Source organism: Hyla sarda, chromosome 5 (assembly GCF_029499605.1).
Source record: "Hyla sarda isolate aHylSar1 chromosome 5, aHylSar1.hap1, whole genome shotgun sequence".
Classification (NCBI taxonomy): Eukaryota; Metazoa; Chordata; class Amphibia; order Anura; family Hylidae; genus Hyla; species Hyla sarda.
In genome coordinates, this window is record NC_079193.1 from 348,849,727 (window position 1) to 348,868,497 (window position 18,771).

Sequence of the window (18,771 nt, forward strand, 5' to 3'; positions counted from 1 at the left end):
GAGATGTATATGTTGTGTTTGATTATGTGTTAACATTTAGTGAAGGTTTTGTAAAAAAGTCCTGTTAAGTGCTCTGGTAGGATGTATTTGATTGTGTTGAAATTGTTTAATGAGAAATTAGACATGTCCCATGGAGTGCTTACTCCCTTCCCAATCTTCCTAGTCAGAGGAAGTGCACTGCATTGTATTATGGCTGTCAGACTCTGCCTCGGGGGTCCTGATAGAGAATAGAGGAGGCTTTCTCCCTCTGTCATCCTGATTAATGCTTTGGTTGCACTGACCAAAACATCAGGGACATAACTATAGGGGATGCAGAGGAAGCAGTCACACAGGGGCTCTGGTGCTAAAGAGGGTCCCAAGGCACGTCTGCTCCATAAAAGACTAGTATTATAAATGGCAAATACATTTGCCACTTGCAAATTTTGTATTAGGGCCCAGAAGCTAAACGTTACCTCTCTGTGCAGCATTAAAAGGGTTAACTGTCTGGAACGGGCAATCATTCACTGCTTGCACAGCTTTGGTGCCATGATTGTGAATGGATGTATATATATATATATATATATATATATATATATATATATATATATAGTCATGGCCGTAAATGTTGGCACCCCTGAAATTTTTCTAGAAAATGAAGTATTTCTCACAGAAAAGGATTTCAGTACACCTGTTTATTCCCTTTGTGTGTATTAGAACTAAACCAAAAAGGGAGGAAAAAAGCAAATTGGACATAATGTCACACCAAATTCCAAAAATGGTCTGGACAAAATTATTGGCACTCTTTGAAAATTGTGGAAAAATAAGATTGTTTCAAGCATGTGATGTTCCTTTAAACTCACCTGGGGCAAGTAACAGATGTGGGCAATATAAAAATCACACCTGAAAGCAGATAAAAAGGAGAGAAGTTCACTTAGTCTTTGCATTGTGTGTCTGTGTGCGCCACACTAAGCATGAACAACAGAAAGAGGAGAAGAGAACTGTCTGAGGACTTGAGAACCAAAATTGTGGAAACATATTAACAATCTCAAAGTTACAAGTCCATCTCCAGAGATCTAAATTTCCCTTTGCCCACAGTGCGCAACATAATCAAGAAGTTTGCAACCCAAGGCACTGTAGCTAATCTCCCTGGGCGTGGACAGAAGAGAAACATTTATGAAAGGTGTCAACGCAGGATAGTCTGGATGGTGGATAAGCAGCCCCAAACAAGTTCCAAAGATATTCAAGCTGTCCTGCAGGCTCAGGGAGCATCAGTGTCAGCACGAACTATCCGTCGACATTTAAATGAAATGAAACGCTATGGCAGGAGACCCAGGAGGACCCCACTGCTGACACAAACACATACAAAAGCTACATTTTGCCTAAATGAACTTGAGTAAGACAAAATCCTTCTGGGAAAACATCTTTTGGACAGATGAGACTAAGATAGAGCTTTTTGGTAAAGCACATCATTCTACTGTTTGCCGAAAATGGAATGAGGCCTACAAAGAAAAGAACACAGTACCTACAGTGAAATATGGTGGAGGTTCAATGATGTTTTGGGGGTTGTTTTGCTACCTATGGCACTGGGATTTTGGGTCGCACTGTACAGAGCAGTGTCAGAAAGCTGGGTTTGCGTCCGAGATCTTCGGTCTTGAAGTAGGACAATGACACCAAACAAAGTGCTGGAGAGTACTGAAGTGGCCAGCAATGAGTCCAGATCTAATTCCAATTGAACACCTGTGGAGAGATCTTAAAATTGCTGTTGGGAAAAGGCGCCTTCCAATAAGAGAGACCTGGAGCAGTTTGCAAAGGAAGAGTGGTCCAACAATCCGGCTGAGAAGTGTAAGAAGCTTATTGATGGTTATTGGAAGTGACTGATTTCAGTTATTTTTTCCAAAGGATGTGCAACCAAATATTAAGTTAAGGGTGCCAAAAATTTTGTCCAGCCCATTTTAGGAGTTCGGTGTGACATTATGTCCAATTTGTATTTATTTTTTTCCTCCCTTTTTTGATTTAGTTCCAATACACACAAAGGGAATAAACATGTGTATAGCAAAACAAGTTACTGCAATCCTTTTCTGTGAGAAATACTTTTTCTTTAAAAATTTCTGGGGTGCCAACATTTACGGCCATCACTGTGTGTTTATATATATATATATATATATATATATATATATATATATATATATATATATACACTGCTCAAAAAAATAAAGGGAACACTTAAAAAACACAATGTAACTCCAAGTCAATGACACTTCTGTGAAATCACACTGTCCACCCAGGAAGCAACACTGATTGACAATCAATTTCACATGCTGTTGTGCAAATGGAACAGACAACAGGTGGAAATTATAGGCAATTAGCAAGAAACCCCCAATAAAGGAGTGGTTCTGCAGGTGGAAACTACAAACCACTTCTTAGTTCCTATGCTTCCTAGCTGATGTTTTGGTCACTTTTGAATGCTGGTGGTGCTTTCACTCTAGTGGTAGCATGAGACGGAGTCTACAACCCACACAAGTGGCACAGGTAGCGCAGCTCATCCAGGATGGCACAGCAATGCAAGCTATGGCAAGAAGGTTTGCTGTGTCTGTCAGCGTAGTGTTGAAATTGTGCTGGAATTCTATGATACACCTATTTGGTGGAGGGATCGGCTGCATTTGGTTACCTTTATGTCTCTACCAGTGTTGTGCCTGTTTGATGCACAACTTAGTGGGTAAGCGCTTCCTGTACATTTGAAATTATCTACCAAAGGATTACTGCACTATGGAGCGCTCCTCGCTTTGTATAGCGTAGTGTCCAAAGCATGGAGGCACTACCAGGAGACAGGCCAGTACATCAGGAGACATGGAGGAGGCCATAGGCGGGCAACAACCCAGCAGCAGGACTGCTACCTTCGCCTTTGTGCAAGGAGGAGAAGGAGGAGCACTGCCAGAGCCCTGCAAAATGACCTCCAGCAGGCCACAAATGTGCATGTGTCCACTCAAACGGTCAGAAACAGACTCCATGAGCCAAACACCGTGCAGGATGTTTGGCATTTGCCAGAGAACACCAAGAGAACATAAAGTTGGATCAGCCTGTAGTGGGGTTTTCCACTTTGATTTTGAGTGTGACTCCATATCCAGACCTCCATGGGTTGATACATTTGATTTCCATTGATAATTTTTGTGTGATTTTGTTGTCAGCACATTCAACTAGGTAAAGACAAAAATATTTCCTATGATTAGTTCATTCATTCAGATCTTGGAAGTGTTATCTTAGCGTTCCCTTTATTCTTTTGAGCAGAATATGTATATATATATATATATATATATATATATATATATATATATATATACATACAAATCGAAAGCGTCCCACAGCACTCCAATATAAGGTGAAAAGTAGTGTAGTTTATTTCCTCATATGTGGCAAGCAACGTTTCGGCTGTCTGCACAGTCTTTGGGAAGGAGTTAAAGGGAAACTAGAGATGCTGATGCAAACGCTTCTTACGGGGTGGGAAATTGTTGCAGCCATTCAGTAAATATTCATACCCTCTTTCTTAGCATGTTCATCAGTGGTTTCAGACTGTCCCTCAAGATGTTTCAAAACATCAACTCCTAGTATGCCCGGACAGCCGTTGGCATGCTGAGAGTTGACGTTTTGCAACATTTGGAGGGTCACAGTTTGATGGACATGAAGGGGAGGAGTTATCGGCAGAAAGGGAGGGGTTATCCCTGGAGTGGGTGGGATAAAGCATTACACATACAACAGCAGTCATCTTCAGTGCAATTAAAAGTTAAAAACCATATTAGTAACAGGATTAATATCTCCTGAATGGCTGCACCAATTTTCCCCAGGTAAGAAGCTTTTGAATCAGCATCACCCACAATATATACCTGTTTATTCAGGTTAGTGCAGATAACCCTGCTGTCAGTTTTCCTTTAAAGTGGTACTCCGGTGGAAAACAATTTTTTAAAATCAACTGGTGCCAGAAAGTTAAACAGATTTGTAAATGACTTCTATTAAAAATCTTAATCCTTACAGTACTTATCAGCTTGTGTATGCTCCAGAGAAAGTTCTTCTCTTTTTGAATTTCTTTTCTGTCTGACCACAGTGCTCTCTGCTGACACATTTGTCCGTTTAAGCAACTGTCCATAGCGGCATAGGTTTGCTATGGGGATTTGCTCCTACTCTGGACATTTCCTGACATGGACAGAGGTGTCAGCACAGAGCACTGTGGTCATCGAAAAGAACTCCAAAAAGAAATGCAACTTCCTCTGGAGCATACAGCAGCTGATAGCTACTGGAAGGATTAAGACTTTTAAATAGAAGTCATTTACAAATCTGTTTATCTTTCTGACACCAGTAGACCAGCCTCAGAGATTCCTTCTTCCAGGTGCACAGGATAAAACACAGCTGCTTTGTGGCAATTAATGCAGGAAAATATCAAAATTCACTAACATAGACACACTCGGCACCGCTGTAATTATTTCACTGTGTAAGGACGCTAGAGCAGGTATACAGATCTCTCCTTCCTGGAAAACCGGGCTGTACTCACTGTATGAAGTAGTGATGAGTGGCATTGCCCATATTCGAATTTGTGAGATTTCGCAAATATATAGACGAATATTCGTCCTATATTCGCAAATTTTGCGTATTCGTTATATTCGCATATTCGAGGAAGAAAACAGTGAGGGGGTGGGCAACTTTACTATTGGTTGCTAGGGATGTTGTTGATAACCTCTGACAAGTGTATTTGCATCATTCTAATTGGCCCACAAGTGGAACGAAGGAATATGCGAATATTCGCACATGTGCATATGCGGTAAAAAAGTGAATATTCGAAATTTCGAATATATAGCGGAAATTTGCGATATTTACGATAAAAATTTGAAGTGCGAACTCTAGTATGAAGGATGGCAGTCCACAAGTATAATCCATAAGAACCGAAAAACAGGGCTCTCACTACACAATTGGATGCTTCAGTGAAGGGTTTATTTGTAGATCCTCATAACATCAAGTGCTGTGCAGACAAGAATCGGTGCAGGGGTGTCTCGTAGGGCAACGGTGCCATTTCGCGCACTGGCTGCGCTTCAACTGGTCCACACGTCATTGCGTTCTGAGACACGTTACATGTAAACAAGATCGGACAGGTAAGTGATCATAAAAACATATCAAAAACACTAGAGAGACTTATAACAATACATTTAGTTCCGTTCTATCATTTAGACGTGTCGTACCCATAGCCTCTAGCTGTAAAATCCACCTTAATTATTTTTTGTCCAGAATTTCTTTGGTCATGCCTCCATGTGCATGCTCGACCCTTTCAATGCCGGTGAATTGGAAAGCATTTTTTTCTCTTTTGTATTTTTCATTTATATGTTGAATAAATCGAGCTGCTCCTACTCTGGTTTTTAAAGGGGTACTCCGGTGCTTAGACAACTTATCCCCTATCCAAAGGATCCAGGGGATAAGATGCCTGATCGTGGGAGTCCCGCCGCTGGGGACCCCCGTGATCTTGCACACGGCACCCCGTTTGCAATCAGTCCCCGGAGCGTGTTCGCTCCGGGTCTGATTGCAGGCGACTACAGGGTGGGCGGTGTGTGATGTCACGCCCCCGCCCCTGTGTCAGCTATTACGCCCCCTCCCGTAGGCTTGCATTGAGAGGGGCGGAGCGTGACATCACACGGGGGCATGACATCACACGCCACCCGCCCTGTAGTCACCGGTAATCAGTCCTGGAGCGAACACGCTCCGGGGACTGATTACAAACAGGGTGCCGCGTGCAAGATCACGGGGGTCCCCAGCGGCGGGACTCCCGTGATCAGGCATCTTATCCCCTGGATCCTTTGGATAGGGGAGTACCCCTTTAAAGAGTGCCAATCACCATCAAAACTTTCCCTAATCCCCCTCCCCATCTGTCCCTGACTAACTCTATCCCTCCATTTAATTTGCTTTAAAAAAACCTAAAAATACATCTTTTCTATGCTCTCTAGTAGCACAATTCAACACACAATTCACAGGAGGTTGTCATAGCAATGGCAAGTCCATGGAAAGAGCAAATAAGCAGTGCATATATAATTAGCCATGTGGAAAGTGGACAGAGGGGAGAGGAACTGAGAAAAAGAGAAGAGGGAATGTATCCTCTCTGTTTGCTTTCTGCTTGTGTATGAGCTGAGTGCTCCCCCTCCCTCCTGCTTGTCTGACTGACAGGCTGGGAGCTGCACAGAGCAGATTTCAGACTCACTCACTGAGTCCAAAATGCTTGTTGACAGTATTCCTAGGGAGACCCCTAGTGGAGAAGTTTTTAAAGTAAAAAAAAACATGAAAGGAGGAACATTTTTTAAATGAAAGCAATTAAAATGTTATTTAGTAGGGCATTATCTTTAATATATAAAAAGTTTGTTTCATGAGCGGTTCACTTTAAGGATCGTGCATGTTCACGGATGTGGTGAAATAATCTATATTGTTTTCCCAATATAGAACAAATGGCAAATACATGTTAAAGCATTTACAATATGAGTGGATCCGCAGGTTATTAGTTGATTTATCCTTATATTATACCCATTTAACGTGAGATGGCAAAATGAGCAGGAACCGCAGTAGTAATTGCCGATTGGTCTCTGTTCAGAAAGCCAATCTTGTTTCTCTCTTTCTTTTTTCTGCTTACATTTTTTTATACAATCTTTAATAGTCATGTTCTTTTTATATGTTATGATGGATTGTAATTCTGTTAATTGTTTTAAATCCTGATCTCCCTGCAACAAATGCCCCGCAACAAAAGGGAGATGCCTTTTGCATTTAACAAGGAATTTGCAAAAGAGAAAACCATTCTGGTTTCATCAGTTTTTTTTTTCTTTTTTCTGTTTTGGTTTTAACAACTGTCTCCTTGGAATTAATTCTGGGAAAATAGTTACTCCCATTAGGAGACAAGTTCAGCACTCACAAAAAATTTAAACAAAATATCCAATATTATTCAAAAATCCATAAAAATGTCCAGATGGACCACACAAAAATACCTTAAAACACCAACATGTTTCGATAAATCTTTTTCAAGGCTAAAATAAAACTAAAAAAAAGGAATCAAAATGCGTTGGTTAAGTCATACACAATGTCTGCCTTGGAGCTCCTCAAAATGGCATAAAACGCCCTGAAAATAATTATTGTTTTTTTTTTTTTTGTACAGAATTTTGCTTTCCTGTTCTCCCTGTTCTCTCTCTAAACTGTGACAACTTCCCTTGAAGATCTGTTAGCATCATTCAGTCAAAAACGTGTTTACTTCCAGAGGATAAAAATCTGTCTTTGTCATGTGATGGCTGTTATTATAAGTGGCTGTTGTTATTACAATGCAGTTATATGAGATGTGCCCTTATGACCCATACACTCATGTATCCATCACATAAACAGGACAGATTTGAATCCCTTATGAGTAAACAATGAAGGTTCCTATTGAAAGACTTGTAAGAATTGATACAGAAAGTATGTTGGAAAATAATATTTGTTTCATTATACAATGAATGGCATTTATTTACTGACATTGTGTATTCAATAGTATTAACAACGGGTGAGTGGGTGGATATGTGTGGCCTTTTATGGCTTCTTAGTTAAGAAATAACTACAAATATGTATATAGTCAGTTTTATTCATTTGGAGGATGCCATAAAAATGAGTTTACTTTGGGTTCATGTACATTCTAGTCACATAGACATAATTAAGTGGGACCCATTATGTGATCTTTCTCCTTGTCACATCACGAAGACAGCTGTGACCGCAGATGATGAAAAGAGCAAGAACTTGGCATACATACGTAAAGTCCTCACTTATTTCCAAACTTTCAAATAAATAAGTAGAAACAATCTTCTCAAGACTGAAGAACTAAAACAACCTGTTAACACCTATAAAATCAAATTATTTCCCAGGTGTCTTTAAAGGGGTTCTCCGGTGCCTACACATCTTATCCCCTATCCAAAGGATAGGGGATAAGATGCCTAATCGCGTGAGTCCCACCGCTGGGGACCCCTGTGATCTTGCACACGGCACCCCGTTTGTAATCAGTCCCCGGAGCGTGTCCGCTCCGGGTCTGATTACGGGCAACCACTGGGCCGGCGGCGTGGGACGTCACGCTCTGCCCCCCAATGCAAGCCTACAGGAGGGGGCGTGATATCTGTCAAGCACTGGAGTACCCCTTTAAGATATATTAAGAAAAATTATATTATTTTATCATTTAGAAATGGTTCTTTCTAAATAGTTTGCTTTTTAGTTCATATAAAGGGGTATTCCCATCTTGGAAAAAGATGGATGAGCTGGCTATATTACACAATTTGCATACTTTCCTTTGACAATAATGGAAGTAGCCCCACAAGCTATGTCATTTTGGAGTTGTAGTTTTGTGCCACAGGTTGGAAACCATTGTCACATATCATATTTTTTTACTTTTGTTTCGGATGCATTAAAAATCAGCGTAAATCTACAATACAATACATACATGGGGATGAGGTTTTAAAAACAAATTTGGAAATCTGCAGCATGTCCATGCTATGAAAAAAATGTAGTGTATGCAAATTTTGCTGTAGATTCAATACAGATAGATGTGTCCACTCTTGCCTTTGGATTCTGCTAAGTGGGACAAAAATCACAAAAAAAAAAATAATAATCACAAAAAGGAGGTCACACTTACTGGTTACTGGTACAAGGCAAGGTTATGCACCTATTTCCATTAGGATTCAGATCAGCCACAATGCTATTTGGGGGAAGTCATACAGGTACAAAATACTGATGAACAACCATTTGCACACCTACTGTTCAAGAGGGGGGGGGGGGGGCTGCTTAGTATTATAGCTGAACACAGATAAGGCATACGCAGGGTGCCAGTTAAATAATAGTGTGTAGTGCACCATACTGGCTTACAACCTATTAGTGACGAACATACTATTCAATCAGGCGGACTGCCTAGCATCTAATATGTGCACTCCACAAAGAACTGACACCCCGGGCTCACCCAGCACCACAAGGCCGGACCACATCACAATGTTGTATGTTATTTATACTCATATGATAAATATGAGATATTAGTTGATATTTTGGCCAAAATATACAAGCTCACAACCCACATCAAGGGTCTCTTTTGTTTTTTTTACCAATATTATTTTTGTAGAATTTTCACATATACAACTAGGGTCATAAATAGACAAGGACATATTCGGAGACAGGCTAAGAGGCACAAAAACACCTGGTATGAAACAGTATGAGTAGATAAGGCTCCCATATGCAAACCGGAACATAATAAAAGAATGCCATGTCAATGTAATAATATAACTATTGAACAAGTCAAAGAGATGAGGTAGAAAAGACAAAGAGAGTTGGTAGGGTAGGAGGAGGGAGAGGGGGGGGGGGTCAAGGTATCTAATCTCCTGCAGGGTGTTCCTTCAGCAAATAACTCAACATCTAAGGGGGGCCGTGGCCACGGTGAGGGGGGAGGTAGAGAGTCTGGAGTAGACAAAGGAGGACCCACTTGGGAGGAAAAGTAAGTGGAAGACATCCAAGGTGACCATACAATGGCGATCTTTGCAAGGGTTCTATAGGACCAGCTAATCAACACTTAAAGCAGAAAATTTGGTTGACCTTGTTGCGCCATTCCTGAAAGGATGGGGGTTCAGTTTGTCTCCAGAGCAGTGGTATGAGTGATCTTGCATCAGGGTTTAAATGGACCACCAGATTTTTTGGGAAGGGTGATAATTGGTAGATGGGAGATTGAATGGTCTGGAACAGTTTAGCGGTATTGTCCTCACCCTCTTGACCCATAACAAACCTGGCTTGATCCCATTGAACCAATGAGGGGATGAGTTTAGATGCATAGCAAGTAATTTGGTCCATATCTTCAAGTCTATATTCAAAAGAGAAATTGTCCTGTAGTTGCCTCATTGCTGTGGATCCTTGCCATTTTTTGGAATTACCGTATATACTCGAGTATAAGCCGACCCGAGTATAAGCCGAGGCCCCTAATTTCAACCCAAAATCCCAGGAAAAGTTATTGACTCGAGTATAAGCCTAGGGTGGGAAATACATCATCCCCCCCTGTCATCATCCAGACCCCCGTCATTAACATCCTCATCATCATCACCGCCTGTCATCATCCAGACCCTCATCATCATCACCTGTCATCATCCCCTTGTCATCATCCCACACCCCCCCGTCATCATCCCCACCCCCTTCATCATCCCCTTGTCATCATCCCACACCCCCCCTTCATCATCCGCTTGTCATCATCCCCACCCCCCTTCATCATCCCCTTGTAATCATCCCACACACCCCCCTTCATCATCCCCTTGTCATCATCCCCACCCCCCTTCATCATCCCACATCCCCCTTCATCATCCCCTTGTCATCATCCCCACCCCCCTTCATCATGCCACACCCCCCCCCTTCATCATCCTCTTGTCATCATCCCACACCCCCCTTCATCATCCCCTTGTCATCATCCCACACCCCCCCATCATCATCCTCTTGTCATCATCCGCCCTCAGTGGTCTTCAACCTGCGGACCTCGAGAGGTTTCAAAACTACAACTCCCAGCAAGCCCGGGCAGCCATCGGCTGTCCGGGCTTGCTGGGAGTTGTAGTTTTGAAACCTCTGGAGGTCCGCAGGTTGAAGACCACTGCGGCCTTCGACATCATCCAGCCCCCTCTCACCCCCTTTAGTTCTGTACTCACCTCCGCTCGGCGCTGGTCCGGTGCTGCAGGACTGTCCGGTGAGGAGGTTGTCCGGTGGGATAGTGGTTCCGGGCTGCTATCTTCACCGGGGGCGCCTCCTCTCCGCGCTTCGGGCCCAGAATAGAGGCGTTGCCTTGACGATGAAGCAGAAGTACGTTGGTAATGAACGTACCTCTGCGTCGTCGTCAAGGCAACGTGACTATTCTGGGGCCGGGCCCGAAGCGCTTAGAAGAGGCATCCCCGGTGAAGATAGCAGCCCGGATCCACTATCCCACCGGACGACCTCCTCACCGGACAGTCCTGCAGCACCGGACCAGCGCCGAGCGGAGGCGAGTACTGTACAGAACTAAAGGGGGTGAGAGGGGGCTGGATGGTGTCGAAGGCCGATGGCTGCCCGGGCTTGCTGGGAGTTGTAGTTTTGAAATCTCTGGAGGTCCGCAGGTTGAAGACCACTGCGGGTGGAGAGTTCACTCGAGTATAAGCCGAGGGGGGTGTTTTCAGCACGAAAAATCGTGCTGAAAAACTCGGCTTATTCTCGAGTATATACGGTAAAGTGACATATGCTTCCTGGGTCTGTTTTGGGAGTGGAGCACCCTGAAGGAGAGCATTACAGGTGTGTAGAAAAGGACGGGAGAGGACTTCTCAAAACCTGCAATATGTATTTGTAGTGGGTGCTATTCTGTTGCCAATATTAGATATTTCCGAAAAATGAAGATGGGTGCCTTTAGTAATGTCTCGCCCACTACCCTATCTCCTCGCAAAATCTCCCATTGTTTACGCACAATTTTACAAAAAGCAAAGCTTTGACTGTTGTACCCTGTACGCTGTAATTATAGGAACCATAATTTGATCTTAGGCCGGTAAGTAGACAGCTCTCACCTCCCACTGGACACAGGTGTGCACGGACTGGCGGAAGCGCAACCGCCCAATACAGCAAACAGAAGAGAACGTCCAGCACTCGATGTCCGTTGCAATAGTGTTTATTGGCATAAAAACATACGTGAACAGGACAGAGCGTATCTGTTTTTATGCCAATAAACACTATTGCAACGGACATCGAGTGCTGGACGTTCTCTTCTGTTTGCATAATTTGATCTTGTTTATTATTATCCTCTGTTTTGTCCTTGTCAGCCAGTAGTAAATCCCTATCAATTTTCTGGACCTGTTTGATTGTGTCCTCTAGAGCGTCCCTCTAATATCCTTCCTCATGGAATTTTTTTTGTAGTTCCATGGCTTCCTTTTTGTACTCCTCAATTTGTGTACAATTTCTATGAAGATGGATAAACTGGCTTCTGGGGATATTATTAAGCCATGTAGGCAAGTGACAGCTATTAAGATCAATATAGCTGTTGCTATCTGTTATTTTTGTGTAGGTTTTGGTGTGTATTCCATTATCCTTAATAAAAATGGGGAGGTCTAAAAAATGAATCTCTGTTCGACTAATGGTAGGTGTAAAAGAGGGATAAAAGACCCCTTCCAGATAAAAATGATGTCATCAATGAAGTGATGCCAGAGGACCAGGTTTGACGCCGAGCCCATGGTAAGGAGGATATTCAACTCCTCCCAATAACCCATGTAAAGTGCCCCATGTAAAGAACCCCTTAGCGGTGCCCCACGTCTGCAGAAAAAATTCACCTTCATAGAAAAAAAAATTTGTAATTTAAAATAAAAGATATGCACTCCCCAATAAAATCAATTTGGTCAAGGGGTAATATGTTGTCCTTTCTCGTAAAATATTCCGCTGCTTCTCTTCCCTTCTTGTGCTCTATTATCGTATATAAAGACGTGACATCCAATGTTCCTAATGTGTACTCCGGATGCCACATCAACCCTTCCAATACTTGAAGAATATGTTTTGTATCTTTCAAATAGGCGGGTAACTGCACCACATATTTCTGTAGCTGTGTGTCAACATACTTAGACGTATTCGAAGTTAGACAATTAATGCCTGATATAATAGGATGCCCTGGTGGTTTACTGGTGGACTTGTGGATCTTTGGGAAATGCTGCGATCTGTGGGTTCCTAATGTTGATGAATTCAGCTTCTTTTTGTCCCCACTTGGATCAAATCCATAAGTTGCTTCTTAAAGGGGGCTGTAGAGTAACCCAGGAGTTTCTGCAACAAATGCATTGATTCTTCATGGTAATCCTGGGTGTTCTGTATTACTATACTGCCCCCTTTGTCGGCAGGCCTTATTATGATGTCATTATTATCCTGTAGAGCTTGTATGGCTGCCTGTTCTTTTTTTGGGAAGATTAGATTTCTGGTATCACATTTTATAGCGTCTGATATCTCTAGTAACAAAACTTTCAAATACTCGGAACGAGGCCGAGTATTCATTATATGGATGGAATTTTGATTAGTTTTTTAGTGTAGTTTGTTGACACCTAGATGGACTACTGGTGTTACTGCTTATTGGGTTTTTCAAAAAATATATTTTTTAGATTCTTAATAAAAAAGAAGCTTAATTAACCAACATTAGGAACCCACAGATCACAGCATTTTATCATATCCCAAAGATATACAAGTCCACCACTAAACCACCAGGGCATTCTATTATATCAGGCATTAATTTTCTAACTTTGAATATATCTAAGTATGTTGACACACAGCTACAGAAATATGTGGTGCAGTTACCCACCTATTTGAGGGATACAAAACATATTCTTCAAGTATTGGAAGGGTTGACGTGGCATCAAGAGTACATATTAGGTATATTGGATGTCACGTCTTTATATACGATAATAGAACACCAGAAGGGAAGAGAAGCAGCGGAACATTTTACGAGGAAGGACAACATATTACCCCTTAACCAAATAGATTTTATTGGGGAGTGCATATCTTTTATTTTTAATCACAATAATTTTCTTTATGAAGGGGAATTTTTTCTGAAGACGTGGGGCACCACTATGGGGACTAGGTTTGCAACTGGTTATTGGGTCATTGGGAGGAGTTGAATATCCTCCCTACCATGGGCCTCGCTTCATTGATGACATCATTTTTATCTGGAAGGGGTCTGAAAATGGGTTGCAATTGTTTTTAAATAATTTAAATAAAAAATGATTTTAACCTCTTAAGAATGCACCCTGTACTCAGTCCCGGTGTTTAAGACACACTGGGTTGGTCCCGGCTGCTATGGGAGCTACAACACTGCAAAAAGAAAGTGATAAAAAGTTAATAAAGGTCATTTAACCCCTTCCCTAATAAAAGTTTGAATCACCCCCTTTTCCCATAAAAAAAAACTGTGGAAATAAAAATAAAAATATGTGGTATTGCCGCGTGCGTAAATGTCTGAACTATAAAAATATGTAATTAATTAAATCACACTGTCAATGGCGTACATGCAAAAAAATTCAAAAGTCCAAAATAGCGTAATTTTGGTCACTTTTTATATCATAAAAAATTAATAAAAAGCGATCAAAAAGTCTGCTCAATGCAAAAATGGTACCAATAAAAACTTCAGAATATGGCGCAAAAAAATTAGCCCCATACCGGCCCTTACACAGAAAAATTCAAAAGTTATAGGGGTCAGAAGATGACAATTTTAAACGTATACATTTTCCTGCATGTAGTTGTGATTTTTTCAGAAGTACGACAAAATCAAATCTATATAAGTAGGGTATCATTTTAACCGTATGGACCTACAGAATAAAGATAAGGTGTCTTTGTACCGAAAAATTCACTCCATAGAAACAGAAGCCCCCAAAAATGACATTTTTTCTTCAATTTTGTAGCACAATGGTTTTTTTTCCATTTCACCTTTGATTTTTTGGTAAAATGACTAATGTCACTGCAAATTAGAATTGGTGGCACAAAAAATAAGCCCTCATATGGAATTTAATGTGCAAAATTGAAAGTGTTATGATTTTTAGAAGGTGATGAGGAAAAAATGAAAATGCAATAACGGAAAAACTTAAGGGGACCTTAAGGGGTTAATCTTTCTACCATTAGTCGAACAGAGATACATTTTTTAGACCTCACCATTTTTATTAAGGATAATGGAATCCACATCAAAACCTACACAAAAATAACAGATAGCAACAGCTATATTGATCTTAATAGCTGTCACTTGCCTGCATGGCTTAATAATATCCCCAGAGGCCAGTTTATCCGTCTTCGTAGAAATTGTACACAAATTGAGGAGTACAAAAAGGAAGCCATGGAACTACAAGACAAATTCCTTGAGAAAGGATATTAGAGGGACACTCTAGAGGACACAATCAAACAGGTCCAGAAAATTGATAGGGATTTACTACTGGCTGACACGGACAAAACAGAGGATAAAAATAAACAAGATCAAGTTATGGTTCCTATAATTACAGCGTACAGCGTACAACAGTCAAAGCACTGCTTTTCGTAAAATTGTGTGTAAACACTGGGAGATTTTGCAAGGAGATAGGGTAGTGGGCAAGACATTACCAAAGGCACCCATCTTCATTTGTCGGAAAATATCTAATATTGGCAACAGAATAGCATTCACTACAAAAAATCTCAAAGACCTTAATAGTTTGAATCAATCTATATTCTTCCAGAAACCGGGCTTTCATCCATGCCATTCCTATAAGGGATGTAAAATTACTAAGGAGAAAAAAGCAATATTGGATTTTGAGAGTAGAAATGGTTCATATAAGAAGACTGTAAACACGCACATAAACTGTAAAACAAAGGGTGTGATCTATGGAATACAGTGCCCATGTGGCAAAACTTATGTTGGAATCCCTTCTGTCTGATTTGGGCCGCCTGCCTTGACCCGTCTTCCCTAGTTCCACGCCCTTTAGAGTTCTGGGTGACTGGCGACTGGCAGATCTTCCACACCTCCCACTAGATTGGTGCGCAGGCAGGCCCTGATTGCGCCCTTTCTCGGCCCTTATGGCTTCTCCCCGTAGTCCCTGGGTAACCGTTCTCTTATGGTTGCTGTTTCTGCCTCTCTTGACTGCCTACTTACCTATTTCTTTCCTCTTCCTTTCCCACAGATGAACAAGACCTCTTCATGAACAGCCTCGATGGATGGCGGTACGGACGGACCCCTGGGAGGTCGGTGAGTCTATACGCTATTCACACCATCCCCATGGCAGCTGACATAAATATTACTTCCCTGAATGTCAAAGGGTTTAACACGCCCAAGAAACGAGCCAAAATCCTGTACTCCCAACACAAGCAACGCACCCACATACTGGCGATCCAGGAGACCCACTTTATGTCAGTCCACCTCCCCTCCCTTCCTTCTCGCTATTACCTGACCTGGTTACATAGCACCAATCCTGAGTCGTGCACAAAAGGGGTCTCTTTTACATTTCACAGATCTCTCCCGATAGTAGTGCAAGATGTGGCCCTGGACCTAGATACTTGTTCACAAATTGCGAGCTCTCCGGCCGCAAACTTACAATAGCCTCTATATATGCTACCAATCGTAATCAGATAACCTTCTTACTTAACCCCTTAAGGACCGGAGGTTTTTCCGTTTTTGCATTTTCGTTTTTTGCTCCTTGCCTTTAAAAAATCATAACTCTTTCAAATTTACACCTAAAAATCCATATGATGGCTTATTTTTTGCGCCACCAATTCTACTTTGTAATGACGTCAGTCATTTTGCCCAAAAATCTATGGTGAAGCGGGAAAAAAAATCATTGTGCGACAAAATTGAAAAAAAAAACGCTGTTTTGTAAATTTTGGGGGCTTCCGTTTCTACGTAGTACATTTTTCGGTAAAAATGACACCTGATATGTATTCTGTAGGTCCATACAATTAAAATGATATCCTACTTATATAGGTTTGATTTTGTCGGACTTCTGGAAAAAATCATAACTACATGCAGGAAAATTAATACGTTTAAAATTGTCATCTTCTGACCCCTATAACTTTTTTATTTTTCCGTGTATGGGGCGGTATGAGGGCTCATTTTTTGCGCCATGATCTGAAGTTTTTAACGGTACCATTTTTGCATTGATAGGACTTATTGATCACTTTTTATTCATTTTTAAATGATATAAAAAGTGACCAAAAATGCACTATTTTGGACTTTGGAATTTTTTTGCGCGCACGCCATTGACCGAGCGGTTTAATTAATGATATATTTTTATAATTCGGACATTTCCGCACGCGGTGATACCACATATGTTTATTTTTATTTTTATTTACACTGTGTTTTTTTTTTTATTGGAAAAGGGGGGTGATTCAAACTTTTAATAGGGGAGGAGTTAAATGATCTTTATTCACTTTTTTTTTTCACTTTTTTTTGCAGTGTTATAGGTCCCATAGGGACCTATAACACTGCACACACTGATCTTCTATGTTGATCACTGGTTTCTCATAAGAAACCAGTGATCAACGATTCTGCCGCATGACTGCTCATGCCTGGATCTCAGGCACTGAGCAGTCATTCGGCGATCGGACAGCGAGGAGGCAGGAAGGGGCCCTCCCGCTGTCCTGTCAGCTGTTCGGGATGCCGCGATTTCACCGCGGCTATCCCGAACAGCCCACTGAGCTAGCCGGCATGCTTTCGGTTTCACTTTAGACGCGGCGTTCAACTTTGAACGCCGCGTCTAAAGGGTTAATAGCGCGCGGCACAGCGATCAATGCCGCGCGCTATTAGCCACGGGTCCCGGCCGTTGTTAGAGGCCGGGCCCGAACCGCTATGACGCGGGGCCACGCCGTGGCCCCGCGTTATAGATCGGGAGTGGACACATGACGTTCCAGTACGTCATGTGTCCTTAAGGGGTTAATACCCTGGAGGCTCTAGCCTCCTTTGCGACTGGTCAAATACTGTTATGTGGCTATTTTAATATCCGCCATGTGTGGCGATGTCTACATCCCCTAGACAGGGACTATACGTTCTTCTCCCACCCCCGCAACTCCTACTCTCGCATAGATTACATCTTCTGCCCACATGGCTTCCTTCCTTCAGTCTCCCGAGCCTCCATAGGCCTAATAACCTTCTCTGACCATGCCACAGTGAGAATGTCTTTCACGCTTCCCTCCTTCATCAAACCCCATGCGACTTGGAAGCTTAATGAATCTCTACTTCTGGACTCGCTCCGTGCCCAAGAACTCAAAGAAACGGTCTCCCACTTTCATGCAGACCACAGCTCAGACACATCCTCTCTGCTTATTAAGTGGGAGGCACTGAAGTGTGTGCTGCGTGGAGTCCTAATAAAACATGGGGCAAGGCTTATGAGGGAAGCATTGTCCAAGTTAACCTCCCTCCAACTAGAACTGCAAACATTAGAGTCCTTGCACAAGCAGTCTCAACTGGATCAGGTCTTACGAGACGTGATCCGGATTTGTCAGGAAATCCTAGCCTAACTAAACTCTAAACATCGCTACTACAGACAAATAGTAGGTAAGTCCTTTTATGAATGGGGAAACAAACCTAGCAGGATGCTACCGAGAGCCCTTAGACAGAAAAGAGCAGCCCTATTTGTCCCAGTGATTCGAGAAAGGACGGGATCCCTGACCCACCTTACTCCTGACATTTTAGAAGCCTTCCGCAAGTATTATGCTGACCTATACCACTTGCCTACTCCCCAGTCGTATCCCATGTCTAATATAAGTCCCCCTTCACTCCATTCCTATATTACCTCGACGGCATTACCAATGCTGCCGACGGACATCACACCCGCCCTGGAGGCGCCATTTTCGTCTGAGGAATTGGACTCCACGATTTCCTCTCTCCCAGCAGGCAAGAGCCCGGGACCTGATGGCTACACAGCCAAGTTCTACAAATTCATCAGGTTGGAATTGATGCCCCCCCCCTCCTCTCTGCTTATAACGCAATTTCTGACTCCAACCCTCCCCCGCGCTAATTTCTGAGAGCTTTCATAACTGTGATACCAAAGGGAGACAAAGATCCTACCCTATGTCAGAACTATCGTCCCATATCGCTACTGAATACTGACACTAAACTCTTTTCCAAACTGAATTCAAATAGGCTGGCTCCTTACATGGAGGCTCTGGTCCACATCGATCAGGTCGGATTCATCCGTGGCAAGGAGGCCAGGGACAATACCCTACGTACCTTCTCTGTCATTCACCATGCGCACTTGACAAAAACGCCTCTATGCCTTCTCTCCTTAGATGCTGAAAAGGCCTCCGATCGAGTGG

General features: G+C 42.3%; 1 long non-coding RNA gene across 2 annotated transcripts in view; it reads right to left on the reverse strand.

Annotated features, from left to right (window-relative positions):
* Nucleotides 1–4,941: 4,941 nt before the first annotated feature.
* LOC130272756 (uncharacterized) overlaps nt 4,942–18,771 on the reverse strand; it is a 40,058-nt gene continuing 26,228 nt past the window's right edge. The window contains exons 4-5 of one of the 2 annotated variants that reach the window (XR_008843723.1): nt 6,981–7,019; nt 4,942–5,080 (exon numbers count right to left, since the gene is read on the reverse strand). This is a non-coding gene — a long non-coding RNA (uncharacterized LOC130272756). The remainder of the gene's footprint in view (nt 5,081–6,980; nt 7,020–18,771) is intronic. The other variant, XR_008843722.1, reaches the window with a different exon arrangement.